General features: G+C 46.4%; 1 protein-coding gene across 2 annotated transcripts in view; it reads left to right on the top strand.

Moving 5' to 3' along the window:
• USP47 (ubiquitin specific peptidase 47) overlaps positions 1–6,319 on the top strand; it is a 51,577-nt gene that overhangs the window by 160 nt on the left and 45,098 nt on the right. The window contains exon 1 of one of the 2 annotated variants that reach the window (XM_073578375.1): positions 25–180. The exons of the other annotated variant lie outside the window; for it this stretch is intronic. The gene's annotated coding sequence lies outside the window, so the exon portion shown is untranslated. Of the gene's footprint in view, positions 1–24; positions 181–6,319 lie in introns of those variants that run through there. 2 annotated transcript variants of the gene reach the window in all.

The raw sequence follows: 6,319 nt of genomic DNA, 5'->3' as shown, positions 1-6,319 counted from the left end.
GGGGTCAGCTGCTTCCGGTCTCTCAGCTGTGCTTCATCAGGGGCCCTCGGCAGGGATTAGCGGCAGACACAGAGCTGGCAGTGACCGTTAGCGGCCACAGGGTGACTGACAGTTACATTCTGCGAGGTGACACCGCATTAGTGGCGGCCTGCACAATATAGTGAAAACTGAGTCCTAAGGGTGAGAAAGCTTAGATGTAACAAAGTGTGAACGGGGCGTCAGACATGGCGGTGTTGGGCTGTGTACTCAGTGGTTGGAAGTCTTGTGCTGTGCCATGGACGGCATTAGCTTCTGCACAGTGTGCACCTTGGCTCCTGGCCGCTGCTGCCACGCCGTGGGTGCCGTTTGGCTCCTGGCCGCTGCTGCCACGCCGTGGGTGCCGTTTGGCTCCTGGCCGCTGCTGCCACGCCGTGGGTGCCGTTTGGCTCCTGGCCGCTGCTGCTACGCCGTGGGCGCCGCTTGGCTCCTGGCCGCTGCTGCCACGCCGTGGGCGCCGTTTGGCTCCTGGCCGCTGCCGCGGGCGCCGTTTGGCTCCTGGCCGCTGCCGCGGGCGCCGTTTGGCTCCTGGCCGCTGCCGCGGGCGCCGTTTGGCTCCTGGCCGCTGCCGTGGGCGCCGTTTGGCTCCTGGCCGCTGCCGTGGGCGCCGTTTGGCTCCTGGCCGCTGCCGCTACGCCGTGGGCGCACCTTGGCTCCTGGCCGCTGCCGCTACGCCGTGGGCGCACCTTGGCTCCTGGCCGCTGCCGCTACGCCGTGGGCGCACTTTGGCTCCTGGCCGCTGCCGCTACGCTGTGGGCGCCGTTTGGCTCGGCCGCTGCTGCGCCGTGGGTTTGTTTTTTTTTTTATCCATATCTTATATCGGTGTTGCATTTCCTGTTTAGCCTCTGCCTACTGAAGACGTGTGAAGAAATCAGGAACATATTAATCGTAGGACATAAAACAATGTGATCTTAATGGTGTCACATTTGTGTATGGTCTGTCCTCTGTGGGTGACGGGGACACACCCAGCTCGTACGATTACGACATGTCGAGGATATTCGCCATAATTGCACAGGAGTTATGGATCCCACCCATGGGGCGTGTATCCATCTCGAGAGCGGGGTCCTCGTGTCAGTGGACAGGTGGTAGGGATGCCCACTAACCTGTGTGGTTTTTGTGACCTCCTCTCCAGTGCCAGCAGCGAGTGATGTCCTCAGATTCGATGCTGACACATTGATTGGACCTGCATTTAGTACACGTTCTCTCCCATCCTGTGGCTTTACTATATTTAGGATCTTACCGGCACTGATATACATGATATACATTGTAACAAACTTTTTTTTAAATTACTGATTGCAACAAAAGTTCTGTAAAATATCTGAAACTCAAAGGGGTAGATGTTTGCTGTGCATGTTCCAGAGGTGGCTCGGGGTCCGTCTTGTTTGGTTGTAGGAGAGGGGATGCATTCGTTGCTCTTTCAATTCACTTCTACTGGAGTTGTGGAAACATCGGAGCCTCCCCTCCTTTCCTTCTCCATCTGTAGTTGACCACCAGAGAGATTTTCAGAGAATTGATGCATCGCACATGCCCGGTGCACGACCTGTTAAAGATGTCATTAGGCATAAACAGAGCTTCCACCTTATGTATCCCTTTAAGCGGTCAGTGAAAAGTGAAGCATTGCATTTGCAATCAGCTGGATTCTCTGTTCCGCCTCAGTTTACGCTCTGTGCCAAGGGAAAGTTAAGACCTGTTTTTAAAGGGAAACTTCAATTTTAGCAACAATAAGTTGTTTGTTGTCATCAGCAGGATTCCCCTTTAATTCCGTGACCTTCAGCGATTCTTGAGTAATTCTTTATGGTAAATAAACAGGTCGGGAGACTGAGTCAGATTATGACGGATGACGAATTGCGTGAGGCTGCCAGTCTGACTTTCCGGGTTGGCATTTACAGCACACACGTTAAGTCGTCTGTGTGTTTTGGACTGATACAATAAGCTACTGACGCCATAGTTGTGATCTATGCGACTTATACTCAAAACTATACACACCCCCCTCTTTTTTTTTTTTTTTTTTTTCCTTTTCGCTTTATGACATCTCCTGAGATCTGGCGTACCTAGAGGGTCCGGCATCCACGTATCTTGCTGCTAATCCTGAATAATTGCTGGATTATATGGATAATAAAATGGGATCACAGAATCTGCTACTACAAAGTTGTTGTTTTTTTTCATCAGTCACTTCCTTTTTGGTTTTCTCTCCTCTGGTCTCGTGAAAACTCATTTCAAGTTACAGCCGTTATATGTGGGAGAAAAAGCCAGATTGTCCAAAGTTTTGGACTGATGGATGTCGTATCAAAGTGACATTTACTGTAAAATGGAATTAGAGCAACAGCCCTCTAGTTTACTGCAAGACTGGAAGCTTTTAAATAGGCAAGGGTGCCACGACCATAGCACTTGTTCCCATATTATTCAATGGGGCTGTGCACGTGTCCTCTTTTTTTTTTTTTTTTCCCCTCTACACTTCCAAGAAAAACATCCCACTCTGATCAAGTCTCATTAGCATAATTGGACTTTTTTTTTCCTCCCGGACGGAGAGAAAACGGTCATGTGACCCTAGCCTATCCCAATACATTGCATTATCCCATCAGCTGTGATATGTTTTGGGTCAGGACAGGTCTTTAGACTCTGATCCCTTTCACAGACTGCAAGCAGAGATCATAAATGGTGAAACATTGAAACAGTCTATAAGAAAGTTGTAGAACTTTCAAAAGTTTTTCCAAACTTTCCAATGAAAATTTAAGCTTTTCCCCATAGTAACCAAACAGATTTCAAAATATATATATATATATATATATATATATATATATATATATATATATATATATATAATTTTTTTTTTTTTTTTTTTTCATAGGAGCTTCCTGTTGAACTGTTCCAGGTCCCTTTTTCCTTCTCATAGGTCTTCCCTAAAGGATTGGAAACTAGCAGGACTTATGGAAATTGTTGGGGGCAGCGGTGGAGGAGCAAAGAGAGTAGCAGAAACTTGTGCGAGATATTTATACCGTACCACGTGCAGCATGTAAACTTATCTGTGCAAGCCATCTGCACATGCTATGATGACGAGGTCTTCACTGGTAGGGAAAAAGACTTTTATGAAGACATGTTTGACACTTTTTTTTTTTTTTCACTAGGTAGGTTATCTGTGTTGGCTTCAATTAGGAAAGCTGTATTCACATAGCCCCGATCAATGCAGAGTGACACACGCTGCTTCTTATTCACTCTGCTTCTATACTGCAGATCTTATTGGAAAATCTGTAAGATGTCCATTACGTGTAAGTATACCCTTGTCAAACTCTGGACTGCAGGGGATAGTGGCCCTCCTAGTCCCAGATTGGGGTCACCTGTTTTATCCCTGCAAGATCGTCGGTCTCTTGGCTGAGGTGCATCCAGCTAAATTTATATCCTCCCAGTGTCACCTGCTCCTCCGCTCCAGTGCCCCCATAACGCTTGGAATGTGGCGCTGGATTGTGCGATCCATCTACCACCCCCAATTCTGATCCATAAATAGTGGGTAGCGTGTATCAAGCAGCAGCTCCTGCCCTTATCTCGTGGCCGTGTTGTTAACCACCAGTTCAATACGTTCTTGTTTTTGCAGGGGTTGGGGGCAGCAGATGGTATTTTGCAGACCACCTGCTAGTGCACCATGTGCTGCGAGCAGCTGCCATGATAACGTCACCCACTTCTTGCCATTTCTGCGCGACGCCTCCTCTCACCCTATACGATATAGGGGAGCTGTACATTTCCCCCTAAGTGGATGATCAGAGTCAGGAGAGGACAGATGGTTCTTGTGTTTGTGTGACAAGAAGTCATTCTATAATGTACAGTTGTGGCCAAAAGTATTGACACCCCTGCAATTCTGTCAGATAATACTCAGTTTCTTCCTGAAAATGATTGCAAACACAAATTCTTTGGTATTATTATCTTCATTTAATTTGTCTTAAATGAAAAACACAAAAAGAATTGTCCTAAAGCCAAATTGGATATAATTCCACACCAAACATAAAAAAGAGGGTGGACAAAAGTATTGGCACTGTTCGAAAAATCATGTGATGTTTCTCTAATTTGTGTAATTAACAGCACCTGTAACTTACCTGTGGCACCTAACAGGTGTTGGCAATAACTAAATCACACTTGCAGCCAGTTGACATGGATTAAAGTTGACTCAACCTCTGTCCTGTGTCCTTGTGTGTACCACATTGAGCATGGAGAAAAGAAAGAAGACCAAAGAACTGTCTGAGGACTTGAGAAACCAAATTGTGAGGAAGCATGAGCAATCTCAAGGCTACAAGTCCATCTCCAAAGACCAGAATGTTCCTGTGTCTACCGTGCACAGTGTCATCAAGAAGTGTAAAGCCCATGGCACTGTGGCTAACCTCCCTAGATGTTGACGGAAAAGAAAAATTGACCAGAGATTTCAACGCAAGATTGTGCGGATGTTGGATAAAGAACCTCGACTACCATCCAAACAAGTTCAAGCTGCCCTGCAGTCCGAGGGTACAACAGTGTCAACCCGTACTATCCATCGGCGTCTGAATGAAAAGGGACTGTATGGTAGGAGACCCAGGAAGACCCCACTTCTTACCCCGAGACATAAAAAAGCCAGGCTGGAGTTTGCCAAAACTTACCTGAAAAAGCCTAAAACGTTTTGGAAGAATGTTCTCTGGTCAGATGAGACAAAAGTAGAGCTTTTTGGGCAAAGGCATCAACATAGATTTTACAGGAGAAAAAAAGAGGCATTCAAAGAAAAAAAACACGGTCCCTACAGTCAAACATGGTGGAGGCTCCCTGATGTTTTGTGGTTGCTTTGCTGCCTCTGGCAGTGGACTGCTTGACCGTGTGCATGGCATTATGAAGTCTGAAGACTACCAACAAATTTTGCAGCATAATGTAGGGCCCAGTGTGAGAAAGCTGGGTCTCACTCAGAGGTCTTGGGTCTTCCAGCAGGACAATGACCCAAAACACACTTCAAAAAGCACTAGAAAATGGTTTGAGCGAAAGCACTGGAGACTTCTAAGGTGGCCAGCAATGAGTCCAGACCTGAATCCCATAGAACACCTGTGGAGAGATCTAAAAATGGCAGTTTGGAGAAGGCTCCCTTCTAATATCAGGGACCTGGAGCAGTTTGCCAAAGAAGAATGGTCTAAAATTCCAGCAGAGCATTGTAAGAAACTCATTGATGGTTACTGGAAGCGGTTGGTCGCAGTTATTGTGGCTAAAGGTTGTGCAACCAAGTATTAGGCTGAGGGTGCCAATACTTTTGTCTGGCCCATTTTTGGAGTTTTGTGTGAAATGATCAATGTTTTGGTTTTTTCATTTAAGACAAATTAAATGAAGATAATACCAAAGAATTTGTTTGCAATCATTTTCAGGAAGAAACCGAGTATTATCTGACAGAATTGCAGGGGTGTCAATACTTTTGGCCACATCTGTAAAGTGCTGTGGAATGTGTTGGCGCTATAGAAATTTATTATTTACTTTTTGTTTTTTGTTTTTTTTCCCCTTCCAAAAAAGGGGTAATGTGCTATTCTTCACTTTCTGCTTTTTGATTAAATTATTTTTTTCTGTGTTTCCGGGGTCTGACTCCACGGGGGGGGGGGGTTGATATTTTGATTTGATGTTCGTGTGCTTTTTGAAATCTGTGGTTTTCGAACTCCCAATAATGAGCCAGTGATGGGTGTCCGTCCGACCCCCACCAGAGCCATGGTCCGCACCTGTTGCATTTCTGCATCAACCAACATGCTCTGAAAGCCAACGTGCTGGGAGTCGTAGTTTCTCATCAGCTGGTTTGAGTGAGGTGTTTGCGATAAGTTGCACTCAGTTCCCCTTTCTTTACAGTGCAGCTCTGCTCCTTCAGATGAGCACCCACTGTGCAGGGAAAGTCAGTTATGGTGACGGTGTATGGCTGGCACCCCTTCATTTTCCGCATCACTGGTGACCCCCGCCAGATCATGAAGTGATGGGATTACCCCTTTAACAGCAGATTTGCAGAATTATGCAGCAATGTGTGATCGAGCGAGGGATGTATTCCATTATAAACTAGGCATGCTTGTCATTCAGAAGCCTGGGAAAGTTGGTTGCTGCAAAATGGCTCGCAGTTCCCTTTAATTGGTGCATGGCATTAGTGTCTTGATACCACGGCTTTGTGGCAGTGACACACATCCTTCCACCACGGAGTTGTCACTCTGCTTTCCCAGAAACAGATGTACCATTCTTACTCCACTTTTGCAGCTCCCCGTTCTTGGCTGCATATTTTTGGCTTTGGTTCCTGAACCGTGGCTTCGTACGCAGC

Source organism: Dendrobates tinctorius, unplaced genomic scaffold (genome assembly GCF_039654945.1).
Source record: "Dendrobates tinctorius isolate UK_male_01 unplaced genomic scaffold, ASM3965494v1 ptg000059l, whole genome shotgun sequence".
Taxonomy (NCBI): domain Eukaryota; kingdom Metazoa; phylum Chordata; class Amphibia; order Anura; family Dendrobatidae; genus Dendrobates; species Dendrobates tinctorius.
Note: the sequence above shows the minus strand (reverse complement) of the source record. Positions and strands in the feature narration are given on the sequence as shown.